The following is a 27,512-nucleotide window of genomic DNA, read 5'->3' as shown; positions in this document are numbered from 1 at the left end:
TTTGTAGAATTTATTACCATGAACTGTAGTATTATATTCAAATAACAACACATATTAAGTTTCATTTGGCATGTGGGAAAATAAAATGAAAAGATGAGTTTTGAAGCATAAACAAGATAAATAGATTCTACTTCATCATATTGAATAATTACATCCTGGCACACTGCCCAAAGCCTATTCATCATGAAGAGACTACAGTGTACAGCACACTGCCAAAGTCTAACTTCCTCAGACAAAAGCTAGACAACTCTGACAAATCAGAAGTCTTACAGATTTGCTTGCTATTGCTGCATTATAGGCTCCTGGAAATTTGTTGAACTGCAGTTCATCATTACAGTTTGTTAACAAGGTCCATAAATATAAAAGCTGTTAATTACACCTGCGTTGTGCAAGTGTTCGCGTTGCGCTGATTGCATTCCTTACATCTCCCAGCTTGCAGTGGGTTTCCCTTCAGTCTGCTCCTCAGCCTGGTTTCAGGACTGAAGGAGGCTGTCATCGGTGTTTGCACTGTAAGGAAACACAGTATTGTTACCATCCTGCTGCTGCTGTGAGGCTGGGCCATCTGTGCAGCTTACAAAGAATTTATACTTAGCAGACCTCTGTCTTCCACCGGGTTTTTGCTCTGGAAATATGCTTTACTTCTGGCATTGTCTAAACTGCTGTATTCTGGTCTACAAGAAGCGTTCCCAATACCCTACATTCTGCCTTACTAATAAAAAATTTAAAAGCCCCAGGTACCTAATCCACACATCATAAAAGAAAATTATTCTGTTCCTGGTTGCGAGAGCCACATTGTCAGTCCTGTAGCAGATGCCATTGTTGGCTGCATTTGCTTGCCCTGCAGAGTCGCCAAAGAGGATATGAAGCCAAATTGCCATTTTCAAAATGAAAAATTTTTGTTTTCTCAGAATAGTCATTCTCCTGTATGTTATCCTCCTGCCATAATATCATTTATCCACCCCATCAAAGGTATTTTACCCAACTGTCAGGTGATTCCCACAGAAGTATCATTTACAAGATCCAGTGTTCTATGCCCAAATGAAACATAAAGAATTTATAACCTGCCCAGGGATATTGCATTAGAATATACTTCCAACCAAATGCGTGGGATAAGATTCTCCATGTCTTAAAATGAAGGTAACAAAACCTACATGGATTTTTTTTCCTACTGAAGTGAAACATGAAAGACTAAGTTAACCATGCATAACTATACAAAATCCTCTTTTCTCCCATCTTCCATGTCAACAGCCCTTGCTCAGAATTACACTGCTTAAATCAGAGCATGAGAGGCAACCCCAAGTTAAAATCCCTTCTTCCTCCAGTGTAGGAGTGAAACATATGCATGATACTACCACAGGCAGTCACCAAGGTATCGCACTGGTCTGCATGAACCCACATCTGAAGCCAAAAGCCAACAAGGAGTGGGCATGAGGACAGGCAGCTTGCCCTGCATTTCCTGGGTGACAGGCAGTGTATTTTGAGATGTACTTTCCCCTTGTGGTACCTGAGGCAAAGCAGTGCCAGCAAGCTGCAAAGGACACAAAGGGCAGCTGGGGCTCGAATCAAGGGCTGGAGAAAGCCACAAAATGAGATTTCCTATGGCAGAGGGGAGGACAAATCTCATATCTATGAGTGAATCATTTCTTAGTAGACCTTGGAGAGATTTCTTGTCTAAGGCCTGTCCTGAGAGGGAGCAGGCAGGTTACAATCAATGACAGCTTCGCAAAAATAACTGGAGTTATACCTGGGTCTCTTAGCACATATACCGAAGGCTGAGGCTCTGTTTCGTTCAGTTTAGAACAATCTCCAAAATGTTTTAGTGTTCACTGAAAGGAAAAAGAAAAGAATTTATTAAAGATAATACAACTTTAAAAAAAATGTTTTGGCAAGGGCAGGCTAATCTTAAAACTGCTTTTGTATTAGTGTCCTTTTATGGAGGATTTGAAAGTACTCTCTGGTTTCTTTTCTGTTGAAGTCTGAACAAAAGCAATGCAATGGCAGTACTATGCTTCACACACTATGTATACAAACTTGTAAATTTCTCAAAGCCAGAAACGTCTCTTCTACATGGAAACAAAGCTAGAAAGAAGAAAGGCTAATCTCTAATTAAGATCACACTGAATTACTATTAATGATCAGAATAAAAATAGTTAGTTTTCTACCACCTTGGAAACATAATAATGCTTGTTTCTAACCTGACATTATATATTACTCCTTCCCAATAGGAAAAAAAAATACCACTACAAGATTATCTAACTATAATGGCAGTTGACTGTAACTGTTTTTCCTGCTCTCATTCAGTAATTATGCCAGTTTTAAAAGACATCTTACCATACTTTCAAACAAACTCTCAACGCCATTACACTATTGTTGAACAGACTGAAATACAAACACCAGGAGACCTTTAATGTGCTGTGCTGGTCTCCAAATATAACAAAAAAAAAAAAGTTTTGACATCCCACTCCGATTTCACCATCTCAGACAGATGCGAAAGCTTCTCTACATGGAGACAAGCTTTCTTTTAACAACAGAGGAGCAGGGACAGGTGCCCAACTTGGCATTTGAAGGCAAGCAAAGTCTGAAGATAAAGAGTGACCCACTTAAAGCATGCTCCACTTTAGATTTGAGAAGGCATTACCCCAGTCGGGCAGCAAGGGATCTGTTTTGAAATTTGAAATTGCTTTATCTTTTGCTCAGCAAGAGTAATGAGATGAAAGGCATTTGAGACCTGAGCTGTGATTGAGACCAGAATAAGTTACAATTTTCCAGCAATGTCCTATTGCTATTCCTTTTCAGCATCACGGCAATTTACAGCAGTTCTGCTTTTTTTTTGTCTCTCAGTGAAAACGTTTCTATTATTATTGTGTTTAAATCAGGTTTGCTGAGAGATGTCTCGCAGTCCCATTTGAACTCTCTCCTGATTGAAATAGTATATTATTGTCATCAGCTACCAAGAAACTGTGTACCTCTTCTGGGAACTTACACTTTGATAGAGGCTGTTAGCAGAATTGTGTGTATGTGTGCAAGCTTAAACTTGGTATTTCAAAGGGTTACACGCTAGCAATATGGAGTATGACAGTAGGCTTGTAGATGACTATACAGACAGGCGCCTGGCAGAAAACCCACATCCTTGGCTAGGATTACGTACTGCTTCTGCTTCCACCTGCGAGCTTTGAGAGGCTGCCTGTAATCGACATTGCAAAAGGACACGCTGCAACATAACCAAAGGGTAAATGGGAGAGACGGCAGAGCCTGCATTTAGCCATGCATCACTGCCTGAATCAAGATCTATTTACAGGCCTCCTGTGGGTGCACAGTAACACTATCATTACCGTGTCTGCCTGTTGTTCTCTAGCACAGATAACACAGAGCTTGCCCTCTAACCAGGACACAGCCTCAATGGCAGATAAAGGGGGGCAAAAATTAATTGCTCTGAGCAAGTGTGTCTTTAAAAAGTCACTGCTTGCTTTGCATCTAACCTTGCATTTTAAAAAGGCAAATTCTGTGTTTAAGTCTCTTCTGATTTCAGGGTATTTTTCTTGTTAGTCAGATTCTTACAAGGACACCTGGAAGAAGGGTTCTTTTTCTTTAAAAAATAAAGAAAGAAAGGGGGGGAAAAAAAAGAATCAGTACCACCTGTACCTGGAACCACTGCCTGTGACGATGAACTGTTTGGGAAAAGGGACCGTATTTTCCCTCTGTAGTCCCAGTATTTACAGAATCCTTAGGTACTTTAAGAAGAGCTTCCTATCAATCAGTAACAACAAGCCTTTTTCTCCTGAAGACCCGGGCAGCCTTTATGCAGGTTTTTCAGGGCAGCCACTGGTCAGAAGTTTTGGTTTCAAAGGCCAGGGGAGATGACCCAGATGAGCTGCTCTGACTTTCCTCACACAGCTGAGGAGAGAATCATATCCTCTTGCGTAATGATTCAGCAGTTTTTTGATTGGTTGAGATAATTTTTTCTTACTGCTAAAGAAAATTTGAAATCAGATTTTTATAGTATCCTAACAGAGCCCCTAGGAACGAAAGAGATATTTATTTAGAGAGTTAAAGGTGCTTCTTTGGCAGAGTATTGTGTTGGGTTAACCTTTGCCAAGGGCCAAATTCCCATCCAGCCTCTCAATCACTCCCCCTCCTCAGCACGATGTGGGGAGAAAATAGGATGAAAAAGCTTGTGAAGCTTGTGGGTCAAGGCAAAGACAAGGAGATTGCTTACTAGTGACTGTGGTGGGGAAAACAGACTTGACTTCGGGTGGAAATTAATTTGATTTATTGCCAGGTAAAGTAGACCGAGGTGGTGGGAAACAAAGACAAACCAACCAGCACCTTCCCAGCACACGCACACCCTGCAGCAGCGCTGGGTGGTCAGAACACGGCCATTTCTCTCTGCTGCTCCTTCCAGCTCACATTTCCCCCTGCTCTGGGCTCTCCCCCCAGGCTCCAGTACCTGTCAGGAAAACTGCCCTGGATGGGCTCTCCGCTGGCGGCAGGGCAGATCTGTTCCAGCCTGGGGTGCAGCTCAGTGCTGCCTGCCCCCTCCTTGCTCTTCCTCCTCCTGTCCTCCCTATTTTTCCCTCGCTTCTCTGCTTCTTCAGCCTTTTCACCTGTTCTTCCATACGTTTCGGCAGCTGCACCTGTGGCTGAGGGGCTGGGCTGTTCATGGCTGGTTCCAGATGGCTCCAGACAAGGTTCCACCACCGGGCCTGGAGCTGGCTGGAGCCAGCCATGACCAGCCCCAGGCAGCCCCCAGCAGAGGCATTGACATTGATCTGCCTTCAGCAGAGATCCTGAAACTGAGCTTCAGGACTGACACAGATTTATTTAGGAGGTGATTGAGGGAGAGAGGGGAAGTAAAATCAATCAGTCTTTCCCAAAGCTGGAGATGGGACAGGCTGACAACCTCCTTGCTCTTTTTCAGCTCAGTGAGGTGGAAGAAATCGCCCTACCCTTGAATGAAGAGAAAGGGTGACGTGTCTTCAAGGTACAGAGTCAGTGGAACTTTTCTTTTCATTGATGCTGAAGACATAACAGGCTGAGTTTCAGACATATTCAACAAGTGGAAAAAAAAAGACAACTACAAAGTTATGTCTCTGTAGTTAAAGAAGAGACATTTCCTTGGATCACTGCACCGCCGTTGGATTTGACATAAACGACACCGCCATGAGCAGGCAGATAAAGAGGAGCTGCAGATTTGCAGGAGAAGGTAGGAGTGGCCAAAATAAGGGCTGCAGCTGTTCTGCCTGACCTGTACCCATGGAAGCTTGCAATGCCTGTGTGGCCCTAATGAGGACTGCAGAGGAGCCTGGAAGTTTTGCTTTTGACCTCATTCATTGACTTCAAGGGAATCCGGGTCTCCTATTCAGGATTCACATTGTAACAGGCTGCCGTTTTCACCTCCTAACAAGCACTTACTTGAAAAGCCAAGGAATGGATTAACACTGTGGCTTTATTCACCAAAGATGCCTGTGTGGTATTAAAGGCAAGATGACTTGCAATACAAGCACACAGAGCGCCTGGACTGCTCCCAATAGCAAAACTAAGACTTAATGACTAGTGGGTTTGAGTTGACCTGAAAAACTCTTCATTCAAACCAAATCCAATTTTCAGCCACAGCTAGGGATGATTAATAAAAATAAAATGTCTCTCAGTGTTAACTCTCAAAGAAAAGGCAGTTAAAACTAACAGAAGGTGAGAGCACTCTCTATGGTTTTGCTAGCTTTGCCATTTACAAAGGTTGTAATTCAAGAAACAAACATTGTTTTGATGTGCCCATTTAAGTCCAGTGACTTAATTTAAAGTTAGGATGTGTTCAAGTAGTTTATTAAACTTCATATATTGTTAGCATCTCAATATGCCATATTCCAAACACCACAATATTTCATGCTATTATTTGACAGTGAACAACTTCTGTCAGAGGTCTTTCTTTTGACAATACTGTGCTGGCTATTGCATCTACCATGCAGAGATTTCACATCTCTCTCTCCTAGTTGCTATGATATCCGAGTGCTTGGTTCAGTCTTCCGAGCAGTTAAGAATCAGACAATGCCTCCCTATGGTGAAAATACTTCTTTATACAGGATTTTCTACGGTGCTAGGCTTAAACAATTCATGCACTGGCATCTGTACAAATTGCACCATCAGTTGCTATGTGAGGAAGGTTAGGCCAAGGCTGGATGCTTCAGAAAACCTTGCCCACTAAGCTCCAGCGCATGCTCAAGTGACAGCACTGTGAGTAGCAACACATACCTCAAAGCACCCTTTGCCACTGTTCAGATGAAATAATGCCTCCAAGACTATAGGCAGGCTTCTCCACACTCACACGGCTGTGAGTCTGCAACACAGAGCGTTTCTAAATAGATTTCAGCTCTCATTGTCTCATCTGAAAGGCTTGGCTTTAAACACATCTAATTTAAAGAGTCTTTCAGACATACTGATGTTTGAAAGGGACCAAAAAAAAATTTTTGTCACCCTATTACTATTGCAAACACAAACCAGAAACTGGTTGGAGACAAAAACAGAATAACCAGTGCTCCATTCTGAGGATTTGGCCTTTGGTTGTAAATCAGGTTAGCCCCAAATAATTTGGGATTTCTTTATCAGGAGGTCACATCAGAGATGATTCCATACTCCCAGTTGTGGAATGTAAGGACAGGCCCTCTGTGATCTGAAAAGCAAGGGGAGGACGGCAATAAGATCTGCATTGTACTCCGAGCATAATCATACAAAACACCAGAAAACAAAACCATATGTGCAAATACATTAAACTTGGTTCTCCACAGAGCCTTAGAGATCATTGCACCCAAGAAGAGTTCACCCAGGTATGCAGCCTCACAAACCTATAACGGACATGTTGGTCTCCCTGCCCTCCCTGGAGTGTGCTGTCCTGTCCTCCTTCCTCCCCTGCCCCGGAGGAGGAAAACAGCATGCCCTCCACCACAAGACCCAATTACTGCTAGTCCTGCTGTGCCACATGAAACCAACTTCTCTCTCATCTCTGAATTCGAGAGCAAGATTGCTCTTCTTCACTTAGATCCTGGCTAAGAGCACAGACAGGTCCTTTGACTGGATGCCAGGCCATTTACAAGCTGTCTGCCTCTTCTGCCACTGGAAATGTTAGCGGCTGCCGATCTCATGCTCATGGCTCCTTAGCAGCAAGATAATACAAACATCTTGTGAGCAGGAGGTGCTTGCTTGCTGTCCATGGTTAAAACCCACTACTGACAGCCTTCCTTCCCTGTCTGCAGCTAGCAAACCCTCTGAAGAGGGACAAAACATTAAGTCCATATCCTCACTAGTATTTCTTAACATACAGCAAAAGGTTTCCCACAGAACCTTTTAGTTGTGATTAATGCCATGAAGACATTGGTAGGCAAAGCTTGGCCAGGCAAAAAAAAAAAAAAAGCACAAAACATTTTTCATGGATGTCACCTCCAATTCAAAGAGACATTTGCTTCAGCTATTTCCCTGTCTCTCCCTGCTCATGTGGCGCATTAAAGCCTAGTAAAAATATGCTTGCTTTTCTCCTCTGTACACAGAAATCTCATCCAACTTGGGAAGTCCTTGGACTGAAATGTTTGGAGGTGAAAGAATGTTATAAAGAAGTACTGTATTTGTGCCATTCCAAGGCAATGTGGTACCCTTTCCTGGATGCCTTACTGCATTATGTGGACACAGTCTGGCTAAGAACCCTGGACCACCAAAGTAAATGAGTGCAGCTCCAGATGGAAATTGTTTTTCAGATGGTCAGTGTTTAAACAATAGCATGCTTTCTAAAGAAAGCAAAACATTTATCTTCCAAAAAAAACATTACACACAAAAAAATAATTTTTACATCAGAAAGGCCAACTTTGTACTTTTGAATACTCATCAGGTTTATTTAAAAAACCTTGCATGTAGCATTCTCACTTTAACAGCAGAGAAACTGAGTTCTGCTTATGTAGTTTCTGGAAGCAAGAAGCAGAGGGCCAAGAAGGAAGAATAAGACAGAGCAGTACCACCAACAAAAGCAAAGTTGTCAGGAGATCAGCTAGCAGAAGCAGTTAGCTTTTATCTGCAACTTGTGTGGGGAATGGGCATCTTTTTGCTAGGGTGTAAGAAAATGACCAGGCAGGAGAAAACTCAGCTTCCAATATGTGCTTTCAGTCTGTGCATGCATCCATCACCTTCTGCCACCTGTGTTGCAACTACCTTGCAATTTAACACACTCTACACTACTTAACAGTCTGGCTTCTTTTTAAAGATACAGCTGTTGGATTCATGTGTTACTGTGAAATTAAGCAAGTTCTGTAACTCACAGTTGCAGGAACAATGCTTAATAACAGAAACTCTAGACAATGTGAAACAGAGAGTCAAAGAAAACCTAGCCAAGAAAAAAGGACTCTATTCTAACTCTTTAAGTTCCCTGTGCAAACTCTAGCAGCTATAAGCTGCAAAATCTTGCCACTAAACAAGTTTACCCAGACAAAATCAATAAACACGTCTTCCTCATTGTCCATTGAGTATCAAGATATTCTTCCTTCCATGTGTCTTCATGGTTGCTTGAAAGCTATGATAGTGGTAGCAACTCCTTTTTTCAGAGGCCAAAGCCTACTAAGATAGCTCTCAACTGCCACTGAAGGACTGGGACACCCGTAACTTAGCAAGAGGCAGAGTTAGTAGCTATAGAATACACTCTACAGTTCCTTAAATAAGGTTTTAGATCAAAAAAAAAAAAAAACCCAAAGAATTTAAATTAAATAACAGCAGGTAAAAAAGCAGCCTACTGTCTATACATATTTTTATGTTTGGATCTGATAAATCCATGCAGTCCAGACTCACAGCATATGCACAGAAGCCAATGGGAGTTCACTTGTGCTAGGCATCGAGTGATTAACATGACATGCTATGGACTCTTAAAAATGTAATATATTTAATCATAATGCAGAATGCATAATGGCGATAAAATTAAACCCTGCTGGGAACAGGAAGCAACCCCAGTCCAGCCAATGTAAAATAAATTTCATCAGCAGATCTCTGGAATGGAGACTATAAAACAGCTGGACCAGAGAATAAGGCAGTTCAGCGGATCCAATGAGTGTGATGGATGGTTAGCAGAATAAAGGGGACAACAGGACAGAGACTAAGATACTGAATCTCAGAAATTGAATTTGTATTGAATTTGAGAATAGCCCGAGTGCATACCACCAGTCTCAGGCATCCACTTGAGTGAAAGAACCAGTGCATCAAATATCAGGCCCCAGATGGCATCTTATAACCCAAAGCCCTGTGTGAGTTGGTCGTCTAATCTCAATTACCTTAAATCTGGCTGGATCAAATCCTTGCTTTTCTCCATTTGGTTTTTCTAGCTTATCTTCTTATACAGCAGAAGGCTTCATGCGATGTTAATGCTTGTATTTCACAGTGAAACACGATATTTTCTTTCACCTCTTGCCAACTGGCTCTACAAATACGCCACTTAGTCAGCAACAAATAACACTTTTGGTTTAAACCACTCCTTTAACCCTGTGTGCTATAGAAGATGACTGAACATGAAGCAGCAGCTTTTAGAAAGACACTGTGAATTTCTGACAAGCACAATTCTAAATGACGCTCAAAGAGAAGGTTATATTCAGATACAAGATTTTATTATTATCCATGTATTTACAAGTGAGTGCCACGCTTGCGTATCTCTGTCTTGCCCAGACAACACAGAAACTTCCAAAATAATTAGCCAAATGAACAACCTCATGCAAGAAATAAGACAGTTAAAGAACTGATTAAATCAAGCAATTATTCCTTGGAGACTGACGAGGAAGTGGATAGTAAGTAATTTACCCTACACCATAAGCCTTCCTTGCAAACTGTCTCATTCCCTCTCTCCAAAATACTACCACACCCACTTTTTTTCTGCTTCACAAACCTGTTATGGCCAGGTACAGCTCTTGGATTCTCAGGGCTGTACTCCCTACTGGTTAAACTGGCAGAGCTTCAATGAAGCCAGTCTTCCTGACTGAGATTTGGATTTTATTGATTAACTGAAAAATTTCAAGTCCTTGCCAAGGAACAAAATTAGCTACATCTGCTTTCAATGGTTTTCATCATGGATGCAGCAAACCACCTGTTTTTTGACTTACTAGCTTGCAAAGCAATGCCCGTCATTAAGCTCGCCAAAAAAAAGAGGAAACATTTATTTTAAAGTTAAGCGAGCATAATGGATTAGGCTTCAAGGGTTTGATATAGTCCAAGGTGTGCTGAATTGTAAGCCAAATTTTGGTCTCTAACATCCAGTGGTGCCACCATTGTCAAACAAGAAAGTTGGCCAGAAATTACATTCTGATGACCTTCAAGGGCTGCTGTATCCTGTTGCTGACTGTTTAAATCATGGTAGAGAATGTGACAAAACTCGCCTCTAGGTGCTGGGCTCCTGCATCAGCCATGCTCTTGGGTGAATGTCCTCTCTGATAGTCTCTGGGATCTAATTCTTTACTCTGACATTTCAAAACTTGTGCTTATCTGTGATGCAGCCCAGTGGGTCCCATTCCTACAACACCTCAAATTCCCAGGCAGATGCCTGGGACTACCTTCCAGACAAAGATTTCTACCACCATCCTGCATGGATACTCAACTCATCAGCAGTGCTCCAAAAAAAGGTCACTGGCAGAGTTCAACCATCAGCTTTTCACTAGTGTTACCCACTTGTCCAGGAAAATATAACTACAATGGCCCTAGTTCCCAAGCTTCCATGACTTTGTGTAGCACCATATGGCTTTGTGTAGAACAACCAGCTGCAAGTACTGAGGCTGTCTCCACATCAACCACATTGGCAACTTCAGCCCTCACACATGTACCTGAACCAGATCTGAGGTACCTCCTAGGATGCAACCAAAACCACCAAAGCAGCAGGATGAATACTCTTTCGTTCTGAGCCTTCTGCAACTACTGTGGCTACTTCCACCTGTGCTAGCTGCTGGAAGCCAGGTTCAAACAGGAGGCTTTGTCTCTCAAGAGGCTTTGTCTGGACAGTGGTCACAGAGGAACAGAACAGAGTAATATCAAATAGAAGGAGAGGAGGACAGTAAAAACCACCCCTATATATTAATCCTTCTCTTTGTTGTATGCTGAGCTTACCCAAGCACACAGATATTAATAGAAACTGTAACTGAGAAACCTGGACTCTCTGAAAAATTGCATTTCTAAAAACAATAATCTCACCTCTTAGCTTCCAGCTGGCTGCAGGAATATTTCCTGTGAAACGTTTTTAGGGATGGTGAAAAGAGTGAAGAAGCACTGCTAGTCTTCACAGAAAGACATCACCAGAACAATAATCACTGGTGCCACTTTTCCTGTTTTGGGCTTAGGGAAGCAAAGAGCACCCAGACTTTGCTTCACCTGACTCCTACAGACCACCCCATTGTGACTGTGGTGAAATAGAAATCTTTCACAACGCGAGAGATCTGTTGTAGAGGTTAGATTTGCTATCACTCTAAAAGAAGGACAGTGCAAATAAATTTATACTGTGAAGCGAGAAGCAGAGAAGAGGTTAGCTTTGATGCCTTTCCAGAGGAAGTCAAAGCAGAGGGTAGAAGATAAGAGCAGCGAGAGGGTTCAGGGAGAGGTTGTAACAGAGGCAAAACGAACCCCATGGCACAGGCAAGTGAAATCCATTAGAGAATGCAAAGGGCTAGGTTCTGTTTTTCTTTACGAGCCTTCAAATAGATTACACAGACGTGTCAGCAGAGCGTGGCCCTGCGTGTCCAGCCGGGCTTGCGTGTGGTTGTGGTGTAGATCTTGACTGGCAGCAGAAAACAGCACTCACAGAGCTAGCCCTCGTGGGGCTGCCCGAGAAAGGTCAAAGAGCAGTCTTTCCGACAAAAAAAGGAAAGCACATCCTCACAAGGAAGGGCAGAGATGATAAAAAAAACCTGAGTGTCAAGATATTCTCCCACCTTTTATCAAAAGATCACAGGCCTTCTAGAGGAGAAGCAATTTAACTGCCACTGGTTAATACTTCTACTTTAAGTATTTGTTCATGTGAAGAGTGGTATGACAATCGTGTCCACTAATGAAACACCTTATGATAAAAAAGAAAATCTGCTACTTAGGAACACACCCTTGAGAGAAAATCTATCAGAGGAAACCGTATGGCACATGATGAAATTTCACATAATATGAATTTTTTCTAAATTTCATATTCTTACCATATCTTCCTTTTCATCATGCACAGAAGGGAACTGCATTTCAGTTTACTGTATTGAGTTTAAAAATAAATGCATTAAAAGCATACTAGTGTTGGCTTTTTCTTTTTAATTTTGACCATGGTAATTGTCCTTTCCTTAAAACCGATCTTTCAAAACCGTTCTAAAAAGGAGTATAGCTTCTTTTTAAAAAAAAACAGACAAAGTAATCAACCTTAAAAAAATATTTTTTTTCTACAGTTTTGAGAAAGAAAACATCTATAATTGGAATATCTCATTAACAAACTAGCTATGATAGCAATAAGTGGGTAGTGAAGTGAGACTAACATTTTAATTAAGTCCTTTTCATTTCTAGGCTAATTTTCTTCATATTACGTGAACTTTTGAGGGTTACAGAAGCCTGTCCTATGGTCAAAGGCATGCTAAAAACACCATTCCTCAGCCAAATCTCTCTCAGTTACATGCCTACTGCTTTTGTTGAGAGCATTTTAACTCTTTTAGCCAGTCCCTCCCTTTACATCCACATATAGTCAAAACATACCACTCAAGGCCTTGTCTTCTTCAAGCTCGGAACATTATGATTGAACCTCCCAGGTACTTTCTTCAGGACGATGCTTACTAGGCAGGTAGTTACTGGAAATGTGAGTAGCTTGGATCTATATCCACTCAGCAGCAGATAAACTGTGCTTCCAGCCACAGATACTGGGACTGGTATGAAGGCATCAGAGCAGCCACATATCACACACAGAGAGGTAAAGACTCATGACCTAAATGCATCAGAGTACTCATCCCTTCCACTTCTGTCAAGCTAATTTATATCCCCAATCACCAAGAAGTAAAACTTCCTGACGACGTCTCTAAGTGTTAGCAACTCTTCAATGTAAGACTACACATTTGAGCAAGCTCCAGGTCTTTTCTTTTTTTTTGTGTCAGAGATGCTAATTTGATTTTATTATCTTTCTGTTAGGTTGTGAGACTGGAAGACAAGGCTAGCAAAGCAGAGTGGAAGGTGACAGAAAAAAAAAAAAGACGGTCATATACTGAGGGCTGAATCAAAACAAGCAAACACACATTTGGCTGGAAGAGAAATGCCTTAATACATTGGTGTTCATTGCATGTCAGCATGCACAGCATTAACTGCTTATGGACAAACAGAAGAACTGTACTCCGGAACTGTCCCCAGGAAAATGGTTGAAATCAAGGCGAGCTAGTCCATCTGTTTATTTATTTAAGGTATTAGACATTCTTATGTTAAGCAAGAGAAAACTTAAGTTCTGGGGGACTTACAGCACTTGGAAATAATAGGTCAAACCTTGATCCCACTGAATCCATGGAAGCTTTGCCATTAAGTTCAAGGGCATAAAAGATCTATCAAATTTGATGAAAAACACAACAGTAACAGGAAAGCTGGTCTGAGAAATCTCTTGCAGCATAGCTTCTCCAAAATGTGAATGAGTTGCCATCAAAAGACATAGCATCTAACTTCAAATGTGGATACCCACAGATTTAAGTTTGCAATTTATTTTTTGTTTCTATTGTATTTTCAAGGCTATAACCATGGTCAAGATGGGAATTCAGACTTCATTAGCAGAACAAAGATTTCTAAAAAATTAACAATTTTAAAGTAATACAGCCATTAGAGAGAGTTTGAGTTCCTGCATTCATCACTGCTTAACCTGAGCAAACTAGAAATGAGAGAAAAACCCCATTACTTTTCTATTTGGCTTATTTTCATCCCACTGAATCCACCTAATGTTGTGTGGTACATAAAACATAGGCTACCTGCACAGAGTTATATTTCATCTTTCACGGGAGACATGCCATCCTCTGCTACAAAGCTGTATACCTCCACTGGCTGCAACAAACCAGGCTGTTGTCAAGAGATCAAAACCATGAACTGTACCTTCACACACAGACAGAAAGAGCGGGGAAAGAAACGTTTGCTCCTCTGGGAGATACTTATAAAGCTTAGATACCTTTTCAGAGGATGTTCCTGAGAGAAGACATACATTACAGTATTTAAAAAACAGGCGAACGAAACACCCTGCCTGTTTGCACAGGAGGCCAAACCAAGAGCATGTCCCAAGGGCAGAAGCAGACAAGAGCTAAAAGCACTGTAGAAACACTAGTAAGAAGCTGCCTGGTCTTAATTGTGATATAATAGCTCTGCAGTACAGGACTGGTCCAGGGGCTGAGGGGAGACCTCATTGCTCTCTACAGCTACCTGACAGGAGGTTGTAGGGAGGCGGGCATTGGTCTCTTCTCCCAAATAACTTGTGATAGGACAAGAGGAAATGGCCTCAAGCTGCATCAGGGGAGGTTTACATTGGATATTAGGAAACACTTCCAGTGGTCAGGCACTGGAACAAGCTGCCCAGAGAAGTGACAGAGTCACCATCCCTGGAGGTGTTCAAAGAACGTGTAGACGTGGCACTTCGGGACATGGTTTAGTAGGCATGGTGGTGTTAGGTTGACTGTTGGACTTGCCTTGGAGGTCTCTTCCAACCTGAAAGATTCTGTGATTCTATGATAAGACATTCTGTGTTAATATATGCGTAAGTACAGACCCCAGGATCAAGTGGAGGGACCCCATATTCTGCTTAGCCTGGAAAGCATAAAGAAAATGAGATGGCAACAGAGAACAAGTCTCATTCCCATAACACTTGTCAACAACAACTGAAGCTCACAGAACCACTATCATTTACACCATTTCATTCCCTTCCTTCTCCACTTTACATTATTATCACTTGCCTTCTGCCCACACACTGAAAGTCCATCTATATCTGTGGTAACTCATATTTGTCATACATAGATACACTGTGCATACATTAAATGTGGAGTTCTCCATGACTTTCAGGGATAACAGCTACACCCTCCCAGCACCTCAGCATTTGTTTGCAAGCTGTCACCGCTCGGCTGTTCAGCTACTGTTTACGGCAAACTGATAAAACAGGGCATGACCTGCTTCTGCTACACTAATGCAGAAAGAGAGAGAAGTTCTGAAAATTACTTTCTAATTCCCACCTGTCACTCACTTGAACTGAAATATTTCCATTACTTCCTGCGCTCCACAACTCATCAGCAAAACCTTCCAGCGGAAGAATTGTTTGAAGGCTTAAAAGCAAATCATTTTAAAAAGTACCAACCTTAAATTACTTATGATTTGACCAAAACTTTGAGTCTCTCACGGAGCCTGTTAAGGCTGACAACAAACTCAGAACTGCAATTGCTACCAAGAATGCCTTTAATAATACTTGCAAGTAATCTCAGTTTACTTTCCTGACATAATGCAGTTACTGAGGAAGTTTCAGTTTCCTCCTTCTGTCATCATCACAGGTAGATCAAATCAAAACTGTAAGAGACAAAAATAAATAAGGATTGAGAAAACTAGCTAAGTCTGGACACCCAAGCAAGGTCAGAGAACACCAGACTCTTCTGGTAGCTAAACTGGGACAAACCTGAAAAGGACCTGACTCATGTCAGCCAGGCTGTTGAAGGCTTTGCCACTGAGTACACGGGAGTAAACAAACCCCAGAAGAGTTGCATGACTCACAGAGTCACATCAAAGTAGTCATATAAAGCAAAGGAGAAAAAGCTTGCTGTTAAGGTATATGAAATGCTGTTGAGAAGGGTGAAGGAGATGAACATGCTTGGTTTGAGTCCTGAGATAGACATCTCACACATCTGGCTTCAGGGCAAAGGGCATGACCAGAGAAAAATAATTATATGTAATAGAAAAATGGCTTTTTCAATGAAGACACTACCTCTTCACTGAGGTGCAGAATGCAAAAATCCAAAACGTGCTTTTCTGTCCTTTGGTTTGATATGAACTTTACTTGAAACGCTCACTGTGCTCTCTCTCTTCTGATTAACATACCATTTACTGCCTGACTTATTCACCTGTCCTCAAGAAACAGCGTAGATTTCATTCCTGCCTTTCTATTTCCATTGTTGAATGCTTTATAATAGAGATAAATACATTTCCCTTTTTCCTTTTTTTTTTTTTTTTAATTACCTGCATCATTGACTGGCTTCTGCTGAAGACCATGAAATTCTACAAGCAGTAATACTCAGTATTTTGCTATGGCTATCTATCCCTACTTTGAATAACAAGGAAGAGGAATGGCAGTTTTAAAATTATTGCTCTGTATTCTTCCACAATACAGTAAGATTTTAAAAAATCATTCCACATCACATTGTTGCAAATAATAAGTGCGCTCTCCAGGCACTCCATGGTAAAATTTAGTATGAGACCTGTGTAACGGGATTTAAAGCTGAAAAGCTGTTTTGCTCACCCTCTATACCAGGGCAAACAGCTCAGAATCAGCATGATCTCAGCAGAAATTTAGGAGCCAGACAAATATGTATCAAAAGCATAATGAAAAGTAGCCTCTCCTCAACAAATCATTCTGTTCTTTCAACAATTACCATTTTTTAAGTCCTCCTGTCTTTGGAACTCATGTTGCTCATACTTAGAAGCACATTTTTCTGCCCCATAAAAGGAGTAATGCAACCAAACATCTGCTCTCTGGTGCATGCATTTTAGACCTCTGAAGCCATTTCACTCAGTTATTCAGCCAACAACCCCATGAACAACTTTGGATGAGATTAAGTTATCTTTAAGGACTGTGAGATACATCCATCAGACCAAGTCTCTGACAGCAGCAGAAACAGTCTCTACTGTATAAATGAAGCCAGGGGAGGAATTCTTCTTAAGATAAATGAAACCTTACCATTATGAAAGGATGACACCATTAATAATCTACAAAAGTGTTATGAAGATGTTAGTTTCCTGAGAAGAAATGACTGAGGAAGACAGGGTGGTATGTTAGCCAAGGTGAGCTCTGGTAAGCAAATGAAGACTTACAGGGGGGGAAAAAAAAAAAAGTCTGTCCTAAAATACTACTCAAATAGCTGTTTCTAGTATCAAAAAATAACTTTTAAAAAAAACCCCAAATTGCAAATTTGGTAAGACATTTCCTTCCTGATAATACTGAACTGAAGTACACAGTGGAAAACTTCAGTCACTGGGTAGGTATCATCAACACCACTGACATATTTTCCTCGGGAAAGGGCACATTCTCCCCTTTGGCTGTCAGTCTCTCTTTGCAATGCCACATCAGCCAGAGATTAAAGATAAAGTGCTGTCCTAAGAGGGCACTGACATCGAAGACTAATGTCTTCAGCTGCTGTCAGAAGTGTGGCAATGAGCAACACTCGTTTTTCAAAATTTTCAAAACAAGTATCTCCCACAGCCCAGGTCAACAGTGTAAGTTAGGGTAATCATGATCTGCACGTTGACAGTATCCTGGACGTGGGCAAGGAATACAAATTTCAAAGTCATGTCCTGAAGGAACAACATATTCCAACTATTGTCCTAACTCCAGATCACCAGAAATAGTACTAACATCCATCCCCAACTTAACTTTGTCTAAACTGGGATGGAATACAGTTTATGTCAACTATTAATTAACATTGTCAATATTAATTACTTTGAAATAACATCTGTTTCTGTTAATAATTAAATTTTTTTTTGAGCACTGAAAAAATGTTGATAAGGCTGCTGGGCTGAAAGACATTACAGTATGAGCTCCTCGAAATGGATTAGTTGATCTCGTAAGAGCTTTGTTTTTCCTTTGAGTACCCTACTGGAGTTGATTCCAAAGACACGAGCATTTGATTGGATAAATGACTGCATATTAATTGCAGATCATTATGTACTGTAAAATACAGAATATCATGCCAGGAAATGCAGAGCTATCAGTATTGAAAAAATGTTAGCAGGTTTATTTACTATTTCCTTGACCTATATATTCCTATTTAGAGAGCAAAGCCAGCAGGAGGGCAACAAGGTCAATAATATTTACTCATTTTTTGCCATTTCAGCCAGGGCCTCCTTCTGTTCTTTGTGTAGGCTGACATTTCTTCATGGAAATAGCTTATTCATTACTCTTGTGGGGATCAGAAATGAGGTGTGATGTCATGCTTAGGCAACAAGATTGTTACAGGTTTTAACAGAAAAAAAAAAAAGAGCATCTCAATCTTTTATCTCAAGAGCTGTTACAGAGTGGCAGGAAAATCTGTCTTTGGTGGTCTATTTTCTGTAGGGATAAATGCAGTCCCTTCCTGGGGAATCACAGGCAAGACTAAATAAATGCAACCCATCCAGTTCACACCACTCTGCTGAACACCAGCTGCATGCTTTCTCTTCTCTTAAGGGAACCAGTGAATCCAAAGGAAAGAGCAGCAGAGGAGCTCGGGGACATGCTTTTGGCCAGCAACTCCAGCAGGTAGTCTCAAAATTGAGCTCTGGGTAAACAAAAGAAAGTTTTGACACAAAGATGTTGCAAAACATAAAGAGATAAAACTGTGGTGCAAAGCCAACAAAATATTTCGCTCTACATGAAATGACAGTGTGTTTTTTTACTGTCAACAAGAAAAACAGCTTATGGCACTGGTTAACCCAAAACAATTTCCTTCCCAGTTCCCAGCTCTCCTACTTAACCTCTTACTTCCATCACAGAAACACAAACTTGAGAAAATCTCTCTAAGAATCCAATTAATGAATACAGGTACGTAAACAAACAGAATTAGCACACACAAGGGAGCTTCACTGGATCCTTAATCTCTTTTTGTTACTTCAAGCTCCACATCTCTTCACCTACTCTAGATACCAAAGTCAAAACTAGAATCTTCTCTGCCAAACTCAAGACAATACCACAACACAGAAAAACAGATAAATCCTCATACTCTTAACTGGAAATAAACAAAGAAAAAAAAAATCTAATGCAACTCACAATGGTAGATAATTTTCTGTTTGCAATTTGAAGTAAACATAAAATAAACTCTCCAAAAAAACAGCTCTGGAAAAAAAAAATTGTACAGATAATATTTCTGCTCAACATTTTGGGCCAAAACTTTTCAGAACTGAGTAATTTTTGGCAGAAATCTGCATGTTCTAGAATTTTATTTTGCTATGGAAACTGCCTGCCTAAGAGAAACAAAGTCATAGACCAGCCATTTCTAGTTAAAATTCCTTCCACTCTCACACAAATCATGCAAGTCAATGATTGGCATATTGAACAGCTTCTCTTTAAAGATCGTTCCTTGCTGCACAGACACTGCTTTTCTTGCTGAACACCTGTGAATTAGTGATATTCTGCAACCGCCTTGTTGCAGTTGCAGAATCCATTAGCTGATGCAAGTCATACACGGTCCAGCTCCAGTATCTGCTAAGTGAGCTGAACTCGGTGACAGCCTGTGTGTGGGCCAGGTGCTCTTTTGCTTATGTGAATTACATGTCCTCCAGGACGGGTGGCAGGACAGATTAATGTGGCCTTAGGCTATCTCTGCATTGGCATTACAGCTCCTGTATAAAGCTCAAGCTGAATATCACCAAACCTCTCGTTTTCTTTCCTTTCAGTTGCCTCTGTCCTTATCTAACCTAAGATATCTGAACATTTCCAAGTTGTTTCTCAGATACTTGGGTCACTGGCTTCAAGCAGAAGGGCACGCTTGAGAGCAGAAGCAGATGTACTGTATGTGACAACCCTGCATAAAGAATGGCCTCTCTCCATTCACTGCTGCACCAGTGCCTGAAATAATTATGTACCAGTGATTTTTCTCTTGTGTTTTTGGCAGCCTCACGGTGGCAATGTGGTTGCTACAACCCATGGCCCACCTCTAGTTTTCCCAAAACCACAGGCTGCTACAAAGGGCTGCCCTCTGTCCAGTGCTCATTGGCACAGAAAATCAACCTGCAACCACGCAGGCAGGACACTTTATGCCGGCATACTGTATCTGCATTTGGAGTGCACGGCCCCGTGCAGCCCAGAAGGAGTAGAGTCTCAATGAAAGTCTCAGGAAGCTGGGTATTTCTTGAATGATATTTTATTTTTCCGGTATTCTACTTGCTGAACACATAACCTGCTCCTAATAGCTTTCATGACTGACAAATATTGTTACATCTCATGTCTTTCCAAATAACATTCACTGTATTCTCAAAATAACTGAGACTAACCCATCTGAGTGATGCAAGGATGTGAAACCTTCATCAGTTTGTGGCTTACATTTGCACTGGGGAAACCTGAAATTCCCTTGACTCAGCCCAGGATTAGAAGCATAATGCTGGAGACTAGTGTCTTCTGACTTACCTGGTCCTGCTCTTCAGAAACGTATGAACTATCACTCTGTATGTCTGAAGGTGGACCCCTTTCTACAAGCAACTCAAATCCCTGGATACCCCCGTTGCAAAGATGATCCATTGTCAATTAGTTTTTCACACACGGTTCTTTTAAAATCTGTTCCCTTTTCAGCTTGGTAGATTACAGCCAACAGTTCTGCAACTTGGCAGAGGTTCTGAGCTACCTGACATACCTCTTAAGTCACATCAAAGAGATGTGCAAACAATCCTGTTGAACGCACACATGTATTTTCCCTCCTCTGTCAATGTTTCCAGCACAGTCACCGATGAGACACGTCACCAGGGTACCCCTGTCCTCACCAAGATCACAGTAGTCCTCGGACCAGCCAGCGGGCATGATCCATAAAAAGGAACAAATGGCATTTGGGGGCACTTTGCAGTCTACTGGGCTGTCATCCCACAGCCCTGCATTTTGCAGGCTGTTCTGCCCTACTTGTCCTCAGGTCTGCTTGCTGAACTGGCTGGCATTTCACGAGGAGGGCCAAGGAAAGAGTTTTAGCACAGCACAGCGCGAGTGCATGCAGCAGGTTTGCTCTGTAAGAGAGCAAGATTCCTGCACAAGACTGTGTAAACAGTTCTTCTGGCTTCATTTATCCAAATACAGCAATGCCATCAGAACTGAGTTATTCTGACAGGTTACTGAGCATGCTTTATCAGTATTACAAGCAAGCTTTGTGCACAAAGGAGTGTGATTTAGGGGTTTTAGGGAAGAAAAAGCACACTTTTACTCTTCATTCTTCCTGTACTTCTCCTTTCTCCCATAAACGGTTCTCATGGGATGCTCCAGAAATCCCAGATGCATTGTATGAAATTATATTTGTCAAGTTTCCTGCTAAATCTCTCAGTCAATTTAAAAACAAATAGCTAACACAAACTGGGTTTCTCTTCAGTTCATTAAAAACCCCACCTCCCTCCATGCACAAGGTATGGAAGAAGGGCTGGAATACGCAGAAAAATAAGTTACTGTAGAAGAGCTACCAGTAATTATGCAGCAAATACAATAAATTCTTGTATATGTGGAAATTAAACGTACTTCATTTTGTTGTCAGTGCGTATTTTACAAGCGTGGGCGACAGAAGCATGCAGCAGAATATAAATGTGATACAACTGCCTTTTGCAGTATGTGTGTTTCCATCAAAGTTGGATTTTTTTCTCCTCCTCCTCTCCTTTTGATTGATTTAAACTGATGGAAAGCGAAGTAGCATTCTGAATTCATTGGTGCCTCAGCAAAGCAGTAAAAAGTAGCACACGAAACATGTATGAAAATTCATGCTGATATCTCACGCTCCCATTATTTGAGTTACTGAACAGGGCAGCTCTTCCAAGAGGGTCCATCCCTCAGCTTCTCTAGAAACCCATTAGTTCTGACAAACTCTAAGCAGGCATTCGGGTCCACTCAGACGAGACTATGCCAGCAACACCAGGCATGAGATTCAGACATGTCTCCAGCATCTAAGCACATAAAGCATCTCAGAGGGGCTTAGGAATAAGGCTTAGTTTTGCAATTGTGCAGAGTTCAACTTCAATTTTAAAATCAGTTCCGCCTTCTGAGATTGTAATAGTGGACTTAGAGCCATTAATAGAGTCAGTGTCTCACAGATATTTGCCATGAATTCTGCAAACCTTCTTTGCCATCACTAACAAGAGCCATTATCTCCAAATGGAGATACTCCACAGGATAACTTATCTGAACAAAGAATCAGCCCTCCACTTGCTAGAGCACAACAAAGAGAAAATAAAAATCAAAAGAGACCCTTGCATTGTCAAGGCTATTTAAATAAATGGCTTAAAGGAGTAGAGGATGTGTGGCAACATAACTGCCTTGTATTATCATGAATAAAAGTGACACCTGTAAAACAACAAAAGCAGAAACCTTACTCAAATGCAAGAGATGTCCAAGCCCAAGGGTAACGTTAAACCCCTATCCGGCAGATACAATTCCGTTAGCGGGCAAAGAACGGCATGCCGTTACATTTGTGCTGGTCCTCAGGTCCCTAGAGGACATGGTAAATCAATGACTGGCACATTTGGGTATGTGGATCTGCCTTGAAGCTAATCCTCGTTCTGGTTAAGATATGAGAATAACGCAGCATGAATTCTTCAGAAAAATGGATCAAAACACTGTCTTATACATATAAACCCATTCTATCCCTACTCCTCTGCCTGTGGCCACTGCTTTCTGACTAATTATGTCCTCAATCACTGAATGATTTTCACTATAACCAGAAAGGATGGCAGCTGCACAAGACACACCAGAAGCTGTCATGGGATGTCCTGCACCCCACATTAGCAAAGCTTGACCATTTTGAAATAAAATATAGAAACCCATTTGGGTAAGAAAAGTTATCTTGTATTTCAAGAGGATGGACAGACTTTGATCCACTTGCTTATTAGCAAAAAAAAAGGTAGCACAACAAAGATGACCATAAGAATGGTGCTACCCTTTATTCCCTGCAAATGCATGGAATTGCCCCCATCACTGTTACCGGTGATTCAGCCTGTTACGGACTGTGAGGATGTCTGACGGCGGACAACACAGAGAGGCTGTTCAGCACTGTTTTGATAGTACACAGGGTACAGGTTACCAATGGAGCATGTTTTCCAAAAAGGAAGGAAATGGGTGAATGTTGACCCCATATCTAACTACCCAGCTAATGGTTATCAGAGTAGCTACTGATTCTGTAGCCTTCCCTTTTTCAACCCTTGTTCATACCATCCAATGGGCATTGATGGTTGCATGATTTTAACAAAAGCATGAGATTTTCAGAATCAGGACATATATCGTGAACAACAATGCCACTCACAACTGCTCTCTCAGTTGCTGCCAAACAAGCATTTCTGAAAACACCATTGAAAAACAAGTTTCACCCTGGGTCGGCGAACCTAGCAAACAATATTGCCTGAATAGGTAGGAGAGGAGATGTGACCAAGCTGCAGCACCGATTTTGCACACTAGTAGCAATAAACATATTGGTCGTTAGTTCTGTGTTTATGTCCCATCCAAACATCTGCCTATTAAAACCCCCAAGAGCTTTGGGTGTTCTTCAGAGAACAACTGGGTTTGCAGATGGAAGTTTGCACCCAGTCTTCTTCTATGATTCGATTAAAAAAAAGAAAAATAAGAGAGAAAGAAAAACTGAAAAAGGAAGAAATCATGGCCTGTGAAGAGTACAGGGCTAAGTCTGCAGAACTCAATGTAACACCAAGCCAGGCTATCTGAAGAGCATGGATTTCCTCCAGAGCTAAGAAATTCAAAGCAGAGCATCGCAGACCCCCAGTCAGAACCACAACAGACACTATGCAGAGAGTTCTGGAGAAGTAAACTCCCGACTGCCAACTGAGCTGACAGAACAAAACTGAACCTGTTTAATTCATATGGGAATCTCACCTGGGAAAGAATGGACTAAAAACCAAGCAAAGGCTTCAAGACTTAAGCTGTCATAAGCAAGGGTGCTCTCACTTCCTAAGACATAACTACGCTGATTTCAGTCTCTCAGAATGAGGTGGCACTGCTGATTTCAGCACCCTTGTGTAAAAACCAATGGAGAACCAAGCATGCATACCTGATTTGCTTGGCATAAACCAGTAGAGAGAAGAGAGAGGCTCACAAAGGCTTTGTCTTTATTACAGAATTTGTCTTTATTCTACATTTATTTTCAGGAAAAAACAATAGAGAAAAATAATCTTGAAGACAGATCTTATCCTTGAAGAGTCCCCGACTTAAAAAGTTAGTCTTTTGCCATAACTTCAACAAGTACAAGTAGGCCAGCATTAGTGGATTAAAAAAATGTTTATTTTAATCATTGAGTATGTGTAGCTGTTCTCCATTAGAGAAGTTTCCATATCTTGAGGGTCTAGTTCCTGGTTCTATGATAACTGACAATTCCACAATAAAATCCCAGTCAAGGTGATATTCACAGTAGGTCCTCCACAACTGGAAAAATATACTTCCTCCATGCTGTTGTATAATATGCAGAACTGCAAGATCTTTGTGGCTGTAGCTTATTAAGAAGAAAAATTAGAGCACTAGAAAGTAGGCTAATCAGTTCGACATACTATCTGATGAAGTAATAACTATGGAAACATTTTCCAATTTAAAAAAAACCCTCAAAACAACAAAGTGCATCTACACTCCTGCCACTGAATAAAGAGGCAGGGATGAGTGAGCAAAGAAAAAAAATGGAAAGTTTTTCATGATGATCAAAGCTGTCAAAGAAAATTAAGGTACAGTATTAAAAAAAAAAAGACAGCTGTGATGCAATTGCAAATTCAAAAATCTCCTTCTTCTGCTACTGAACTCTCTCAATTCAGTCAAAATATGTCTCCAATTATAGACTCAGCAAAAGGTTCTGTAACTGAGCAGATGTGATTGGATGGCTGAGGAATTAAGGATATGGTTTCCCACCAGCTTCTTTCCTCTGATGTCTCATCAATTGAAAAAAAAAAGAACAAAAACACCATGGTCTTTATGTGTGTGTTGAAATAGGTTAATAAGCACCAACAACTAGCACAATTTTGCCCAGTAAGTCTACATATTCTGAAACAAGTTCACATCTGCCATCAAAGGAGAAATAGCACTGAATATCATCCTTGTTGATACACGTGGGTTTAGCATGTTTTTCAGCATCACTGGTTTTCCACCCAGAATGAGCATAAGCCAACACTGAAATACACCATGTGAGAGCTAGTAATGAAAGTGGAGGAGAAGACGAAAGAATACAAATAAATAAGGGAAGATAGTAGGGAGCTGTTGTCATAGCTCCCAGTACTTGACAGATCCTCAGCTGATGTAAATTTCATCCATTTTCCCCGTCCATGTGAAGCCTCCAAAGCAGGTTCTCGTCCTCAAACCTACCTATGGACAAATGTAGAAAAGACTTCCCCTAAGGTCTTATCCATCTTTATTTTCAGAAATAGCTCCCCAAAAAAATCACACTTGAGAGTAGTGAGATGTCTTACAAAAAGAGGGAGGTCCACAGCAGTGTCCTTGGACTAAACTGGATCTTGAAATTCAAAGGCTCAGGGCAATCGCACTGAGCATCCTCTGCCTCAGAGGTAACCCCTTCTGCAGTAACTCCTTTGAAAACCTTCTTTCATTGCATAAACAGGTTTTAAAAAACCTCCTTCCTCATGCCCAGGTAGTAACAGGCGGAAATCTGAGCACAGAGTCATGACCTCTGCTTTTTCTCACCATACTCATCTCATTTCCAATAGGGAAGATGTCACCTGAAGCCCCTGCTCTGTCCCAGGTGTCCTCATGCCCCCTACAAAGACAACATCACATGCAGGACCAGCACCATTACCCATTTATTTCGCAGGTGCTCACCCAGGGGGATCAAGAGAACTATCGTACAACCTCAGATGTCAGCTAGCAAATCTCACCTCACTACCTGCAAGCTTCAAATGACAGCTGATCAAAATGCCTCCATTTTTTTTTCCTTTTGGTACCACCTAGATTTTCTAGAGATGCAAAAAGACTCAGGGACAGGTCTATCAAAACATCCAAACCCGACAAGGGACATTGCATCTAGTGACAGTTTTTGCATCTCTGCTCCAAAAGCGCCTTTTCCCCGCATGCAGCGTATTCATCACGCCCTGCTGCAGCACGCAGCCTCATCCCAAACTGCCGAGCAACTCCGCATCCCTGCGAGGGACCGGGAGAGAAGAGCGGCAGCGAGACGGACACGGTCGGACGAGCTGGGGCGACAGGAAGGGGGTTTGCTCCCTCACGGATCCCGACCCCAGGCACCAGCGCCGTGCCAGCCCGCACAGCTCCGGGAGAGGCGGCGGGGAGGGACCCTCGGACCGCCCCCCCCTCCCCCCCCCCCCGCGCCCCAACCTCTTTCAAGGGGGAGATTTTAGCCTGGAAGGGGCGCGTCCGCAGCACCACAGGGCTGGGCAAGCGGCTGCCCGGCACCTTCCCGTGGGAAAAGTGACCCCCCAGCCCAGACACTCCCCCCCCCACCCCCGCAAGGAACCGCGGCCACCGCAGCGCTGCCTCCGAGCGCGTTCCTCGCCCCAGCGGGGCCTCCCCGCCTCCCCCGCTCGCCACGTGGCCACCGGCGAAGCCGCACCGGCCCCGCACCGGCCCCTGGCCGGTGCCGGCTCCCCGGGCTCTGTCCGCTCCCTGCTCCCAGGCCATCCCAGGGATGCTGAAGGACAAACCCGTCCGCTCCCGCATCCCAGCCCGGCTCTGCTCGCAGAAAGCGGCGGGGGGCGAGGCAGGGGGGCGGGGGGAGCAGGAAAGCAGCCGCGCCGCCCCGGCTCCCGCATCCCCAATGCCCCCAGGGCCGTGCCGGGCTCCTGCCGCCTCCCCGCGCTTCCCTCCCGCCCCCTCCCCGGACACGGGGCCGCACGGGCAGCCCCGGTAGCGCCCCCCCGCCCCCGCACCCTCACAGTCTGGCTCACCCCGCTACGGGCGACAGTCTCCATGCGGGCGGGCGGGCAGCGCCCCCCGGCCGGGCATCGTGGTCTGCCCTCCCTCCTCGGCGCGATGGAGCGGGGCGGGGGCCGGGGACGCCCTCCCTCTTCCCCTTCTTCTTCTTCTTTTTCCTCGCCCCCTTTTTCTCCCTAACGATGCCCAGAGGATGACCGGTGCGGCTCCCGCCCCATCGCCCGCCTCTCCTCCTCTGCCTCCCCCAGCGCTGGACCCGGCTCTCAGCCCCCCCGCCCCAGCTGCGGAGCGGAGGGAGGGGACAGGGGCCGGCCGAGGAGGGGCGGGCGGAGAGGAAGGGCGGGAAGGGAGGGGGATCCCACCGGGCCCAGCCGCGACTCCCCCCGCCCGCCCCCGGCTCCCTCCTTTGGGCCGGAGCCACCGGTCCTCGGGGCTTTCCCCGTTCCCACACCCCGCGGGGGCGGGGAGCAACATGAGCACCTCGCCGCGGGGACATTTCTATCCGTAATTCGGCAACTGCCAGACAGAGGCTGGATGCGGTCTGGCAGGCCCCCCACCCTGCTATTCGTCCCCCGGCCCCCGCCGCGGTGAGGATGCAGCTCCAGTGGCTTCATCCAGCATCACCACAGGCTGGGCTGCACACCCTCCCCCCAAAAAATAGAGCGGGGAGGAGAATGAACCCAGGGAGCAAAGCAAACACCCAGAGGGTTGAGATCAGGGTGAGCGGTAGCAGCGCTGGTGC

The 27,512-nt window shown here is 43.1% G+C and overlaps 1 protein-coding gene across 1 annotated transcript in view; it reads right to left on the bottom strand.

The window, feature by feature from the left end:
- The window catches only part of PLPPR1 (phospholipid phosphatase related 1), a 130,416-nt gene extending 103,449 nt beyond the window's left edge, over window positions 1-26,967 (bottom strand). The window contains exon 1 of the mRNA XM_086770480.1: window positions 26,785-26,967. The gene's annotated coding sequence lies outside the window, so the exon portion shown is untranslated. The remainder of the gene's footprint in view (window positions 1-26,784) is intronic.
- Between the last annotated feature and the right edge of the window lie 545 nt (window positions 26,968-27,512).

The sequence above is a fragment of the Chlamydotis macqueenii genome, chromosome Z, assembly GCF_036417535.1.
Source record: "Chlamydotis macqueenii isolate bChlMac1 chromosome Z, bChlMac1.mat, whole genome shotgun sequence".
NCBI lineage: Eukaryota > Metazoa > Chordata > Aves > Otidiformes > Otididae > Chlamydotis > Chlamydotis macqueenii.
This window is presented reverse-complemented; position numbering and strand designations above follow the sequence as displayed.